The sequence below is a fragment of the Balaenoptera ricei genome, chromosome 8, assembly GCF_028023285.1.
Source record: "Balaenoptera ricei isolate mBalRic1 chromosome 8, mBalRic1.hap2, whole genome shotgun sequence".
NCBI lineage: Eukaryota > Metazoa > Chordata > Mammalia > Artiodactyla > Balaenopteridae > Balaenoptera > Balaenoptera ricei.
Window position 1 is genome coordinate 101,434,726 of NC_082646.1, and position 15,291 is coordinate 101,450,016.

At 37.9% G+C, this 15,291-nt stretch overlaps 1 pseudogene; it reads right to left on the reverse strand.

Moving 5' to 3' along the window:
* Positions 1-13,584: 13,584 nt before the first annotated feature.
* Positions 13,585-14,614, reverse strand: LOC132369973 (pre-mRNA-splicing factor 18-like; annotated as a pseudogene).
* Positions 14,615-15,291: the final 677 nt, after the last annotated feature.

Consider the following 15,291-nt stretch of genomic DNA (forward strand, 5'->3'; position numbering starts at 1 on the left):
CAGAAGTGCAAAGCTCAACCATCAAGAGGATACCCTCCTAAAAAATGAAATCACTCAAGAATAAAATCAGTGAACTATTGATACACACAACAACTTGGATGAATGTCCAGGGAATTATGCTGAGTGAGAAAAACCAAAGCAAAAAGTTATACACTGTATGGTGCTCATTATATTTGAAATGACCAAATCTTAGAAATGAAGGACAAACAGATTAATGGTTACGAGGGTTAGAGATAGAATGAGGTAGGGCTAGGGAACGAGGAAGTGGTGGTTAGAAAAGAAGAATACAAGGGAACCTTGTGATTTGGAAACTGTTCAGTATCTTGACTGTGGTGATGTACAAAGGAAACTACAACAGGTGATAAAATGTTACAGAACTTAATACAAACACACAGACACAAACTGGGGAAATCTGAGTAAAATCAGTGGACTGCATCAATGTCAATATCCTGGTTGTGATATTATACTATAATTTTGCAGAATGCTGCCATTAGGGGTGTATTAGTTTTCTGTTCCTGCTCTAACAGATTACCACAAATTTAGTGACCTAAAACAACACAAATATATTATCTTAGAGTTCTGGAAGTTAGCAGGTAAAAATGGGTCTCTAAATAAAAGTGTCACCAGGGCTGCGTTCCTTTGGGGAGATTCTAGAAAAATCTACTTTCTTAATTATTTCGGCTTCTAGAAGCCACCAGTATTCCTTGACTTATAGCCTATTTTCTCCATCTTCAAAGCCAGCATCACAACATCTTCAAATCTCTGACTCTCAATCTTATGCCCCCTCTTCCAATTTTAAGGAAAATCCAGAATAATCTTTCCATCTCTAGGTCAGCTGATTAGCAACCTTAATTCCATCTGCAACCTTATTTCCTCTTTTCCATGTAACCTAACACATTTAGAGATTCCAGGTGGAGGATACAAAGATCTTTGGGAACTGCCTATCACAGGAGGAATCTGGGCAAACTGTACAAAGGATCTCACTGTATTATTTCTTACAACTGCACGTAAATCTATAATCATCTCAACAAAAATTCAATTAAAAACACATTTGGTGAAAATGTTTTTTAATCTATCCTGTAATTAACTTCATTTTGAATTGTGTTGATTGTTATTTTCTCATACACACATATCTTCCACCATCCTGAACTTGCCCTCTGCTACAGGGGAAGAAAAAGTCCTGCACCACAGATGTCTTGCTCCTGACATCTCTCATCATTTTCTTTGGGGCTGCCTCTTACAGGTACTAACAGCCTAAATCTACCAACTCCCAAGAGTAGGGAAAAGCATCATCATCTTGTGGCATTATGATTCCATGTTAAACCTCCTTATCTACTGCCTATGAAATGAGGAAGTAAAAGAAGCTGTACAATCAATAAGGAATAAGTCCTTCTTGCTCGGACATAAATTACTAACACTGAATGCGAGACATATCCAAGTGGTTAGTGTTCTACTACATTTGCTGATATCACATTGGCCATAGCAAATCACATGGCTAACCCAGATTGAAAGATTTGGGGTAATTGACTCTACCACTTAATGGAAGGCTCTGCAATATCACCTTGAAATGCTGAGGCTGCATTGAAGGAAAGAATTTGTGACCATTTTATAACATACCCAGCATGCTTTTGCCTGTAGTAAATATTTTTTTATACCATATGTTATTGCTTGTATGTGGAATCTAAAATATGACACAAATGAACTTATCCATGAAACAGAAACAGACTCATAGACATAGAGAACAGACTTGTGGTTGCCAGGTGGGAGGTGTGGTGGGGGAGGGATAGATTGGAAATTTGGGGTTAGAAGATGCAAACTGTTATATGTAGGATGGATAAACAACAAGGTCCTACTGTACAGCACAGGGAACTATATTCAATATCCTGTGATAAATCATAATGGAAAAGAATATGAAAAAAATATATATGTATAACTGAATCACTTTGCTCTACATCAGAAATTAACACAACGTTGTAAATCAACTATACTTCAATAAAATTTTTAAAATATATATTTTTTTAGCTGACACCCTGGTCAGGATATGATTCATACTGCCATAGGTGTATATATGAGAAACATGCAAATTTAATCTCTGTAAACACAATGATAATGTGTAGTTTGCTCATTATTGTAACCCCAGTATCTAATAATTCAGGAATTTATTAGGTGCTCATGAAATTCTTACTAAAAGAATGAGTAGAGATTGCACCAAAAAACCTAACTGTGGTCAGTGCAGTGAGAAAGAATGCTAGCTACAGCACAGTACAGCTAACTGTTCTTGTAGTATCCCATATTATAAGGGCTTTGGGGATCCAATGACTGTCTCTAAGACATTATGATGGAGGCTCAATTCTTCAATCAAAATTGGAAGTCAAAGATTAGCAAAAATGACTAACTTAATAGAAAATATTTGTCTAGACCAAGATGGAAGAAAATATGGTATCACACAAAAGTTTTGAACAAGAATGACATGGAGAAGAGAATCTCTACAGAAGCTTAAGACAAAGAATCTATTCACCACCCCCTATTTATATATGGCAAAATATACTTGTTTTTTTATCCACTGTCCATTCTCCTCTTATTCCTTCCTAAAAAGAACCCAATATTATATGGAAGGTGATGCAGCCTGATAAATAGCTATATTACTTTTCAGCTTCCACTGTAGCTACAGTGTTATGTGTCTTAGTTTGGGTTCCTGAGATATGGCCTTGGGTAAAGGTAATATATGGGGGGGGGGGGGGGGGGCGGTGTGCAGTGAAGAAGTAACCTTACCTAAAGAAAGGTCTGGCCTTTGCCTTCACCTACTTGGAGTTGATCTCTAAGCCCCTGAAATACCTACCCTAAAAGGAGGATCTTTGTTTGCCTGGAGGCTTTGGCCACTAGACAGTCTAACAATGTGATATGTGATGGGGGCTTTGGGATATGCCCTATCAGTTCTAACCTCCAGAGGAACTGGGAGCCAAAGGTATAACACTGAACCTCTAGGAGGGATTGAGAACTAAAGACCAGCCACATGAGCAATGACATAGAGCCCAAAAAAGAACTGTGCACACCCAAGGCTCAGGTGAGGTTCCGGGTTGGCCAGGCTCCACGCATATTGCCACATGTTGACATGTGGGGGGGTAATGCATACCTGAGGATGATGGAAGCTTCAGGTTTGGATTCCTCATAGACATTGCCCTCTATGCATCTTCCTTTGACTGGTTATAATTTGTATCCTTTTGCTATACTAATACTGTAACTGTACATATAGTGCTTTCCTGATGTGTAAGTCAGGAAAGGCTCTAGGAAAATTTCATAGACTGAGTGGCTTCTAAACAACAGAAATTTAATTCTCACAGTTCTGGAAGTTAGAAGTCTGAAATCAGGGTGCCAGCAAAGTTGGGGTCTGGTAAGAGTGTTCTTCTCCACTGCAGACTGCTGCCCTGTCATTGTGTCTTCACAGGATGGATAAACAACTGGCGAACAGTCTGGGGTCTCTTTTAAGGGCAATAGTCCCATTCATTTGGTCTGCTCCCTCATGATTTAATTATTTCCCAAAGGCCCCACCTCCTAATACTGTCACACAATGGGTTAGGATTTCAACAGATGAATTGTAGAGGGACAGAAACATTCAAGCCATAACATAGAGTGATTTTAGTGAATTATCAAACCTGAGGATGATTGTGGAGACCCCTAATGAGAGGTGCAATTGAGAGTGGCTCCGAGGACCCTTGAGTTTTTGACTAGTGTCTAACTGACATCAGTCCTATGGGAACTGTTCCCTCACACTATGCAGTTGACTAAGCTTTTGGAAGAGAATTATCCTAAGCAGCACAGGGAGGGAGCAGGAATAATGAGATAGAAGGACAAAAGCAAGGAAAGGATGAATAACTTAGCTGACTGACACCCAGGAAACTGAAACTCAATCCCACAGGGAACTTTGGTAAACTATGTAGAATGTCCTACACAGCTGTCCTTGTAAAGAACAAGAGCTTAAGACAATTATTCACTTCCCCTCCCCCATTGCTTGACGGTCACACAATATCTTGCATGGCTTCTGGGATATTCCTGAGACAGAGATGCAGAGAGATACTGTAGGAAACCTGCATTCCACTGCAGATGCACTGAAATCGAGTAGCTGAGATGTGGTGTAGGGCACAGAGGTTTCTGCTACTCCAGGTAACACAGTTCTAGCCAGTGAGATCTAAGTAGACGTCTGCTGGATTTGGGGAAAGCTTTTGTTTTCCTGATCAAGGGTGTGTATGTGGTTATCACTCTACCCTCCAGGATCCTTTTCCTGCTTTGAAAGGGAATGTGACGTCTAGCACTATAATAGACATGTTAGACTGTGAAGCAACCAGCATATGGGAAAGATTACGCAAATCACAAAATGTGAGTTTTGACTTCCAAACTAATGCTAGGAAGGAAATATAAGTCTCTGTCTTTGCCAAAGTAACAGCCAAAAGTAAGTTGGATTTTCTTCTACTTGCAGTGGAACACACTGCTAACTGAGACACTGGTCATTCCAATAAGGAATGTTGAACGTCAGCTCACCACCCTTTGGCAATAACTTTCCTTCAGACAAGAAGCTACAGACTCATTGAATCTCGCTTTCTCCTTTCATAGATTAAAGGTTTAGCCCTAGCAGCATCATAGCCAAACGCTACTCAAAATCTCTTATTCCAAACTGTTATCTGAAGTATTCTGATGGTGTAAACTGTAACTGGAAGAAAGGGTGTCTTTATCCAGGACTGACTTTTAAAATATAAACATTATTAGAAAAAAAGAAAGAAGGGATCGAGTCAATTTTTTTCTTCAAATTAAAAAATGGTCAAAGTGGTAATGTAAAAAAATTATTCACATAATAGTAACTCTATTTGTCTGATTAGGGACATAGGGACTTAAACTGAGATTAGCTTTGGATTTCTTTTTTCCAGATAGCCCTATTTTTAGCTGATTATGGTGACCAGGTCAATTTTCTAGAACTGAACACAAATTCTTAGACGTAGTAAAACTTGCTCAACCTGATTCACAAGAAAAAATTTTAACGGAGCTGTTCTATGACAAGACAACACACAGACAAAGAAGTCCCTAATGACATAACATGATTAAATATATCTTCTCTAGAGAAAGCTTAAGTGTTCTCCAGCTGAAAATAACTACTCAACATTGTTTATTCCGATTCCATTACAGCCCCTGGAAGCTCAGGTTCTCAAGGGAGAAAGTATTGATCCCTTAGGCTCCAGCTTTAAACTCCCCAGTTAGAAGGAAGCACACAGAGACCTTGGTAGACAAGTTGCCTGTACCAGTTGCAGAAAGAGAATCTGGATGCAACTCTCATGTAAGTAAAACAAAGCACAGCCCATTTTTCAAAATCAGCCATGTGTCATCCCAGTGTGTGCTGGAAATGGTGGAGCAAAGGGGTCAGAGCCAAAGTTCTAGAAGTTTCACCCCAAGACCCAGGAACGAAGGCTTCATCCCTGGTGACACAGTGGAAATGGAGTGAGGGAAGTGAACTGGGCTGAGTGTTGCCTGAGAAGGATATGAATGAACAAATGATTGAAAGATTAAACGAATGAATGAATGAATGAGTAGTGAGTAGTTTATGGCTTTAGTGTGTTATCTGCATGTGTTATGATCAGTTTTGAGTGCCCGTTCAATGTCTGGCCCTGTGCTGGGTAGTTTATATAAATCACATCACTTTAAGTCACAGCATTACAAAGCAGACTTGACTTCTTTCCCTTCCCCTTCCTTCTTAAAACAATTAAAGCTATTTTAAAATGAAAAGGTGATGAAGTTTAAAAGTTTAAAGACTTCTTCTCCCTACTCACATGCCCAGGGATAGTCATTAAAAGTTTGGTGTGAATCGTTCCAGAGCTTTTTCATGGATAAATTCTAAAAATGAGAAAAAGAGAGAGAGGGAGTAAAAAAAAAAAAACAAAAAACAAGTTTTATTTTAAGAGAGTCCAGCTCTACATATTATTCTGCAACTTTCTTTGTTCATTTGACAATATTATATGATCACCTTTTCATAAGAGTATATATTTATCACGTGCTTTTTGGACTATGTATTGATTCATAATATGAATCTATTCTGATTTATTTAACTCTATTTCCAAACTTTTGCTATTGTACAGTGTCACAATGAGCATTATTACCTTCTAAGTAATTCTGTGATCCCTGTCTTATATAAGGTAGAACTGAGGATGGGGGAGTTATATCATTTGTCTCTATGAGGTGGTGGGACCATATTTCAAACCCAGGTGCTTTCTACTGCACAGTGCTTAATACAAATGAAGCTTCAAAAGCACCAGGTTTCAGTGTAGGTTAAGCATGTTCAGGATACTCAGGTTCTTGTGTGTGTGTATTTGTGTGTGTGTGTTTGTGTGGTGTTCTTTGTACTGGTTTTTACATAGCTCTTGAAAACTGTCATGTCATACATTTTATTTGAATTCAAAATGATTAAGTTAACATAGCAAATCTCATTATCTCATCAAGATACTAGTTTAAGTGGACTCATGACCTATGCTAGCTTCTTCTGACAAGTGCTATCACCCACTGGATGGAAGCCTCCTTGAAAGGGTTGCATTTCATCTATTTTACAGCAAATTTACCTGAGGAGGCAAATCACACATACTTATTAGCCTTTAGCCCTCACTAAATGTTGAAAGAAGAGAATTGTTTCTTCTTCTTTCACGACGGAGTTATCCCACTCTGTTCATTTCTCAAGCTGTTTGAAAGATGCAGACTCTCCACATCAACCACAGGTTTGCTTTGCTATACTCCCCACCACTAAAGGCACCTTCTTATCCCAAACTGACTATCGCATCCGTGGAGCTACAGCTCTGCCTGGCATTACAGACACCAGAGTAAGGAGCCCTCTAGTGATGTATGGGGATGTGGGTTTTTTTGTGAGGAACTTCTGTCATTGCACAATATTTAAGGTGCATAAAAATACATTTAAAATAATGTAACAACCATTCATATAGCCACCATCTAACGTCTGCAACATTTTTGGGGTTTTTTTTTTTAAACATCTTTATTGGAGTATAATTGCTTTACAATGTTGTGTTAGTTTCTGCTTTATAACAAAGTGAATCAGCTATATGTATACATATACCCCCATATCTCCTCCCTCTTGCATCTCCCTCCCACCCTGCCTATCCCACCCCTTTAGGTGGTCACAAAGCACCGAGCTGATCTCCCTGTGCTATGCGGCTGCTTCCCACTAGCTATCGATTTTACATTTGGTAGTATGTATAAGTCCATGCCACTCTCTCACTTCGTCCCAGCTTACCCTTACCCCTCCCCGTGTCCTCAAGTCCATTCTCTATGTCTGCGTCTTTATTCCTGTCCTGCCCCTGGGTTCTTCAGAACCATTTTTTATTTTCTTTAGATTCCATATATATGTATATGCAAACATGCCATATGCTAAAAATAGCATACGGTATTTGTTTTTCGCTTTCTGACTTCACTCTGTATGACAGACTACATCCATCCACCTCACTACAAATAACTCAATTTCGTTTCTCTTTATGGCTAAGTAATATTCCGTTGTATATATGTGCCACATCTTCTTTATCCATTCATCTGTTGATGGACACTTAGGTTGCTTCCATGTCCTGGCTATTGTAAATAGAGTTGCAATGAACATTGTTGTACATGACTCTTTTTGAATTATGGTTTTCTCAGGGTATATGCCCAGTAGTGGGATTGCTGGATCGTATGGTAGTTCTATTTTTAGTTTTTTAAGGAACCTCCATACTGTTCTCCATAGTGACTGTATCAATTTACATTCCCACCAACAGTGCAAGAGGGTTCCCTTTCCTCCACACCCTCTCCAGCATTTGTTGTTTGTAGATTTTCTGATGATGCACATTCTAAGTGTTAGGTGATACCTCATTATAGTTTTGATTTGCATTTCTCTAAAATTTAGTGATGTTGAGCAGCTTTTCATGTGCTTCTTGGTCATCTGTATGTCTTCTTTGGAGAAATGTCTATTTAGGTCTTCTGCCCATTTTTGGATTGGGTTGTTTGTTTTTGTAATATTGAGCTGCAGGAGCTGTTTATATATTTTGGAGATTAATTCTTTGTCCGTTGATTTGTTTGTAAATATTTTCTCCCATTCTCAGGGTTGTCTTTTCATCTTGTTTATGGTTTACTTTGCTGTGCAAAAGCTTTGAAGTTTCATTAGGTCCCATTTGTTTATTTTTGTTTTTATTTCCATTATTCTAGGAGGTGGATCAAAAAAGATCTTGCTGTGATTTATGTCAAAGAGTGTTCTTCCTATGTTTTCCTCTAAGAGTTTTATAGTGTCCAGTCTGACATTTAGGTCCCTATCCATTTTGAGTTTATTTTTGTGTATGGTGTTAGGGAGTGTTCTAATTTCATTTTTTTACATGTAGCTGTCCAGTTTTCCCAGCACCACTTATTGAAGAGACTGTCTTTTCTCCATTGTATATCCTTGCCTCCTTTGTCATAGATTAGTTGACCATAGGTGCGTGGGTTTATCTCTGGGCTTTCTATCCTGTTCCATTGACCTATGTTTCTGTTTTTGTGCCAGTACCATATTGTCTTGATTACTGTAGCTTTATAGTATAGTCTGAAGTCAGGGAGTCTGATTCCTCCAGCTCCATTTTTTTCCCTCAAGACTGCTTTGGCTATTCAGGGTCTTTTGTGTCTCCATACAAATTTTAAGATTTTTTGTTCTAGTTCTGTAAAAAATGCCATTGGTAATTTGATAGGGATTGCACTGAATCTTTAGATTGCTTTGTGTAGTATAGTCATTCTCACAATATTAATTCTTCCAATCCAAGAACATGGTATATCTCTCCATCTGTTGGTATCATCTTTATTTTCTTTCATCAGTGTCTTTTAGTTTTCTGCATACAGGTCTTTTGTCTCCCTAGGTAGGTTTATTCCTAGGTATTTTATTCTTTTTGTTGCAATGGTAAATGGGAGTGTTTCCTTAATTTCTCTTTCAGATTTTTGATCATTAGTGTATAGGAATGCAAGAGATTTCTGTGTATTAATTTTGTATCCTGCAGCTTTACCAAGTTCATTGATTAGCTCTAGTAGTTTTCTGGTAGCATCTTTAGGATTCTCTATGTATAGTATCATGTCATCTGCAAACAGTGACAGTTTTACTTCTTCTTTTCCCATTTGGATTCCTTTTATTTCTTTTTCTTCTCTGATTGCTGTGGCTAGGACTTCCAAAACTATGTTGAATAATAGTGGCGAGAGTGGACAACCTTGTCTTGTTCCTGATCTTAGAGGAAATGCTTTCACTTTTTTACCATTGAGAATGACGTTTGCTGTGGGTTTGTCCTATATAGCCTTTATTATGTTGAGGTAGGTTCCCTCTATGCCCACTTTCTGGAGAGTTTTTATCATAAATCGGTGTTGAATTTTGTCAGAAGCTTTTTCTGCATCTACTGAGATGATCATATGGTTTTTATTCTTCAATTTGTTAATATGGTGTATCAGATTGATTGGTTTGCATATATTGAAGAATTCTTGCATCCCTGGGATAAATCCCACTTGATCGTGGTGTATGATCCTTTTAATGTGTTGTTGGATTCTGTTTGCTAGTATTTTTTGAGGATTTTTGCATGTATATTCATCAGTGATATTGGTCTGTAATTTTCTTTTTTTGTAGTATTTTGGTCTGGTTTTGGTATCAGGGTGATGGTGGCCTCATAGAATGAGTTTGGGAGTGTTCCTTCCTCCACAATTTTTTGGAAGAGTTTCGGAAGGATGGGTGTTAGCTCTTCTCTAAATGTTTGATAGCATTCACCTGTGAAGCCATCTGGTCCTGGACGTTTGTTTGTTGGAAGATTTCTAATCACAGTTTCACTTTCATTACTTGTGATTGGTCTGTTCATATTTTCTGTTTCTTCCTGGTTCAGTCTTGGAAGGTTATACCTTTCTAAGAATTTGTCCACCTCTTCCAGGTTGTCCATTTTATTGGCATAGAGTTGCTTGTAGTAGTCTCTTAGGATGCTTTGTATTTCTGCTGTGTCTGTTGTAACTTCTCCTTTTTCATTTCTAATTTTATTGATTTGAGTCCTCTCCCTCTTTTGCTTGATGTGTCTGGCTAATGGTTTATCAATTTTGTTTATCTCCTCAAAGAGCCAGGTTTTACTTTTATTGATCTTTGCTATTGTTTTCTTTGTTTCTATTTCATTTATTTCTGCTCTGATCTTTATGATTTCTTTCCTTCTGCTAACTTTGGGTTTTGTTTGTTCTTCTTTCTCTAGTTCCTTTAGGTGTAAGGTTAGATTGTTTATTTGAGATTTTTCTTGTTTCTTGAGGTAGGCTTGTATAGCTATAAACTTCCCTCTTAGAACTGCTTTTGCTGAATCCCATAGGTTTTGGTCGTCGTGTTTTCACTGTCATTTGTCTCTAGGTATTTTTTGATTTCCTCTTTGATTTCTTCAGTGATCTCTCTGTTATTTAGTAACGTATTGTTTAGCCTCCATGTGTTTGTTTTTTCTTACTTTTTTTCCCTGTAATTCATTTCTAATCTCATAGCTTTGTGGTCAGAAAAGATGCGTGTTATGATTTCAGTTTTCTTAAATTTACTGAGGCTTGATTTGTGACCCAAGATGTGATCTATCCTGGAGAATGTTCCATGCACACTTGAGAAGAAAGTTTAATCTGCTGTTTTTGGTGGAATGTCCTATAAATATCAATTAAATCTATCAGGTCTCTTTTGTCATTTGAAGCTTCTGTCTCCTTATTTATTTTCATTTTGGATAATCTGTCCATTGGTGTAAGTGAGGTGTTAAAGTCCCCCACTATTGTAGGTTACTATCGATTTCCTCTTTTATAACTGTTAGCAGTTGCTTACGTATTGAGGTGCTCCTATGTTGGGTGCATATATATTTATAATTGTTATATCTTCTTCTTGGATTGATCCCTTGATCATTATGTAGTGTGCTTCCTTGTCTCTTGTAACATTCTTTATTTTAAAGTCTATTTCATCTGATATGAGTATAGCTACTCCAGCTTTCTTTTGATTTCCATTTGCATGGAATATCTTTTTCCATCCCCTCACTTTCAGTCTGTATGCATCCCCAGGTCTGAAGTGGGTCTCTTGTAGACAGCATATATATGGATCTTGGTTTTGTATCCATTCGGCAAGCCTGTGTCTTTTGGTGGGAGCATTTAATCCATTCACGTTTAAGGTAATTATTGATATGTATGTTCCTATGACCATTTTCTTAATTATTTTGGGTTTGTTATTGTAGGTCCTTTTCTTCTCTTGTGTTTCCCACTTAGAGAAGTTCCTTTAGCATTTGTTGTAGAGCTGGTTTGGTGGTGCTGAATTCTCTTAGCTTTTGCTTGTCTGTAAAGCTTTTGATTTCTCCATCAAATCTAAATGAGATCCTTGCCGGGTAGAGTAATCTTGGTTGTAGGTTCTTCCCTTTCATCACTTTAAGTATATCATGCCACTCCCTTCTGGCTTGTAGAGTTTCTGCTGAGAAATCAGCTGTTAACCTTATGGGAGTTCCCTTGTATGTTATTTGTCATTTTTTCCCTTGCTGCTTTCAATAATTTTTCTTTGTCTTTAATTTTTGCCAATTTGATTACTATGTGTCTCGGCATGTTTCTCCTTGGGTTTATCCTGTATGGGACTCTCTGCACTTCCTGGACTTGGGTGGCTATTTCCTTTCCCATGTTAAGGAAATTTTCGACTATAATCTCTTCAAATATTTTCTCTGATCCTTTCTCTCTCCCTTCTCCTTCTGGGACCCTTATAATGCGAATGTTGTTGCATTTAATGTTGTCCCAGAGGTCTCTTAGGCTGTCTTCATTTCTTTTCATTCTTTTTTCTTTAGTCTGTTCTGCAGCAGTGAATTCCACCATTCTGTTTTCCAGGTCACTTATCCATTCTTCTGCCTCAGTTTTTCTGCTATTGATTCCTTCTAGTGTAGTTTTCATTTCAGTTATTGTATTGTTCATCTCTGTTTCTTTGTTCTTTAATTCTTCTAGGTCTTTGTTCAACATTTCTTGCATCTTCTCGATCTTTGCCTCTATTGTTTTCCCGAGGTCCTAGATCATCTTCACTATCATTATTCTGAATTCTTTTTCTGGAAGGTTGCCTATCTCCACTTCATTTAGTTGTTTTTCTGGGGTTTTATCCTGTTCCTTCATCTGGTAAATAGCCCTCTGCATTTTCATCTTGTCTATCCTTCTGTGAATGCGGTTTTTGTTCCACAGGCTGCAGGATTGTAGTTCTTCTTGCTTCTGCTGTCTGCCCTCTGGTGGATGAGGCTATCTAAGAGGCTTATGCAAGTTTCCTACACAGTGTTCTCTTGGCTGCTCTTCTTCCTTAGCTCTACCCTACTTGCCAAGACACAAGTGTATATTATTTTTCACCTATATCCATGCAATAGCCTCCTCACTGAACTCTGAATCCTCATTCTTTTCTTGCTGCTAGTTACAATCTGAGAACACACAATTATGCTGCTCATTCTTTCCAATGATTACCACTCCTCCAGCTTTCTTTTGATTTCCTTTTGCATGGAATATCTTTTTCCATCCCATCACTTTCAGTCCGTCTGTGTCCCCAGGTCTGAAGTGGATCTCTTGTAGACAACATATATATGGGTCTTGTTTTTGTATCCGTTCAGCCAGTCTATGTCTTTTGGTTGGAGCATTTAATCCATTTACATTTAAGGTAATTATCAATATGTATGTTCCTATGACCATTTTCTTAATTGTTTTGGGTTTGTTATTGTAGGTCTTTTCCTTCTCTTGTGTTTCCTGACTAGAGAAGTTCCTTTAGCATTTGTTGTAAAGCTGGTTTGGTGGTGCTGAATTCTCTTAGCTTTTGCTTGTCTGTAAAGGTTTTAATTACTCTGTCAAATCTGAATGATATCCTTACCGGGTAGAGTAATCTTGGTTGTAGGTTTTTCCCTTTGATCACTTTAAATTTGTCCTGCCACTCCCTCCTGGCTTGTAGAGTTTCTGCTGAAAGTTCAGCTCTTAACCTTATGGTGATTCCCTTGTATGTTATTTGTTGCTTTTCCCTTGCTGCTTTTAATATTTTTCCTTAGTATTTAATTTTTTTTTAGCATTTACATTCAGATCTATTACAAGACGGCAAAAGTTCAGCAACATTTAAGTACTATCAAGTTTCATTAAATGGTTCCATGTTTTTGGTGAAAAATGTAAAAATATTTTTCTATAAACACTTCATAAGAGGCAATGTGAAAATTACCATATTTTTCAGAAATAATTAAGTCCATCCTCAAATGTTCCTTTTTAATCCTCTAACTGCAACTTTCATATCTAGAGGGAAAACTTATTTTAAACCCTGCCCTGTGACTGTTGTCTACATATTTAAATTATGGGGAAAAGTCTTTAGAACTTAATTTTTCTAGTATTTAAAATAAAAGCAAGACACAAAAATCACTTGGCAGTCAGATGTGACATGAGAGCCAACACAGTTCTGAAAACCAACAGTTGCATTAGGCAGAACTCAGAGACCAGAAACTCCCTTTTTCTTCTTTCCTCATGCCTGTTGGTAATTCTGGAAGTCCATGCCAGTCTTCCTTAAGTTTCTTGTTGATATTTACAGATCACACACAGATCTCATAGTGCATTGTACTCCACACATTTTGATGGATCTGTAGGAAAGTGCTTCTGGCAAATGGTCATTAACCTCTTCAGTCCCTGAATATATTTCCACTGTGTCTCATCATTTAAAACATGTGCAACATTCTTGGAAAAAAATCTTTTCCCTACCAGTTCTGGCAAGGATGCCAACCACAGTGACACCAATGGGCCAAGGAGCATTTCCAATGACCATCTGAAGATAAGCATCATTAGCCTTCACATATTCCCTCTGCAACATGAATTTAATGATATCTGTTATAGATTCTTTAATATTGGCAGGAAGATTCCTTTTCCGTAGCTTTCTGAAAAGGGGTCTGAGATAGGACTCAGTCTGTTTCTGAGTAGCGCTGTTCAGTTTACCCTACATGCTGCACTTCACATAATCCTCTCTGGCATTCAGCTCCTTAGCACAAACACCAAGAAGAAACTTAAGGAATTTGGTAATGATGTCCATGTCTTTATGATCATCACCTTTTCCTAAAGACTATCCCAGTGCCTCTAACTCTTCAGTTGTGGTGTTTTCTTCATGAACTTTCAAATCATTCTGGGCATCTTACTCTCCAGGTTCTTGGCCACCCACAAGTTCATTGAGGTACTGCTGATCAATCTTATCCAAAGCTGCTTTCAGATCATTCCTCAATCCCTTGTTAACTTCCGGTGAGAGGATCTCTATTTTTCTTGAACGCTGAAGAGCATCATAATCAGTTTCTCCAAAGAGTCTGATTGGTTCTCCTCTTTCTCTTAATCTCCTGATAACCTCTTGCCTAGAAAGAGTCATGGGTAATTTTTCTTCTGCCAGTTCAAATTCTAATACTGAATTCAATGAAGTTAATGGTTTCTGGTCCTCCTCTTTTGACTGTATCTTGTAGCCACATCTTTCAAAATATGCTTCCTCTTCTTTTTTTGCAAATTCACTACGCTTGAAATATTTTTTATTTTCCACCAGCAGGTTCCTGTCCTCCACCAGCTGCATCTTCTGGAGGATCTCTGATTTCAGTACAGCCATCTCACTGCCTGGGTTGAAGCTCGAGTTTTCTTTTTCTCTCTCTGGCTCATTGGACCAAGCCTTTTGTCTCAGCCAGCCGCCACAAACCCACTACACAGCTATATTTAAATTTTGATAGTTTGATTAATATGTGTCTTGGCGAGCTTCTCCTTGGATTTATCCTGTGTGGGACTCTCTCCGCTTCCTGGACTTGATTGACTATTTCCTTTCCCATGTTAGGGAAGTTTTCAACTATAATCTCTTCAAATATTTTCTCAGACCCTTTCTTTTTCTCTTCTTCTTCTGGGACCCCTATAATTTGAATGTTGGTACTTTAATGTTGTCCCAGAGGTCTCTGAGACTGTCCTCAATTCTTTTCATTCCTTTTTCTTTATTCTGCTCTGTGGTAGTTACTTCCACTATTTTATCTTCCAGGTCACTTATCCGTTCTTCTGCCTCATTTATTCTGCTATTGATTCCTTGTAGAGAATTTTTAATTTCATTTATTGTATTGTTCATCAGTTTGTTTGCTCACTCTTTAGTTCTTCTAGGTCCCTGTTAAACATTTCTTTTATTTTCTCCATCCTATTTCCAAGATTTTGGATCATCTTTACTATCATTACTCTGAATTCTTTTTCAGGTAGACTGCCTATTTCCTCTTCATTTGTTTGGTCTGGTGGGTTTTTACCTTGCTCCTT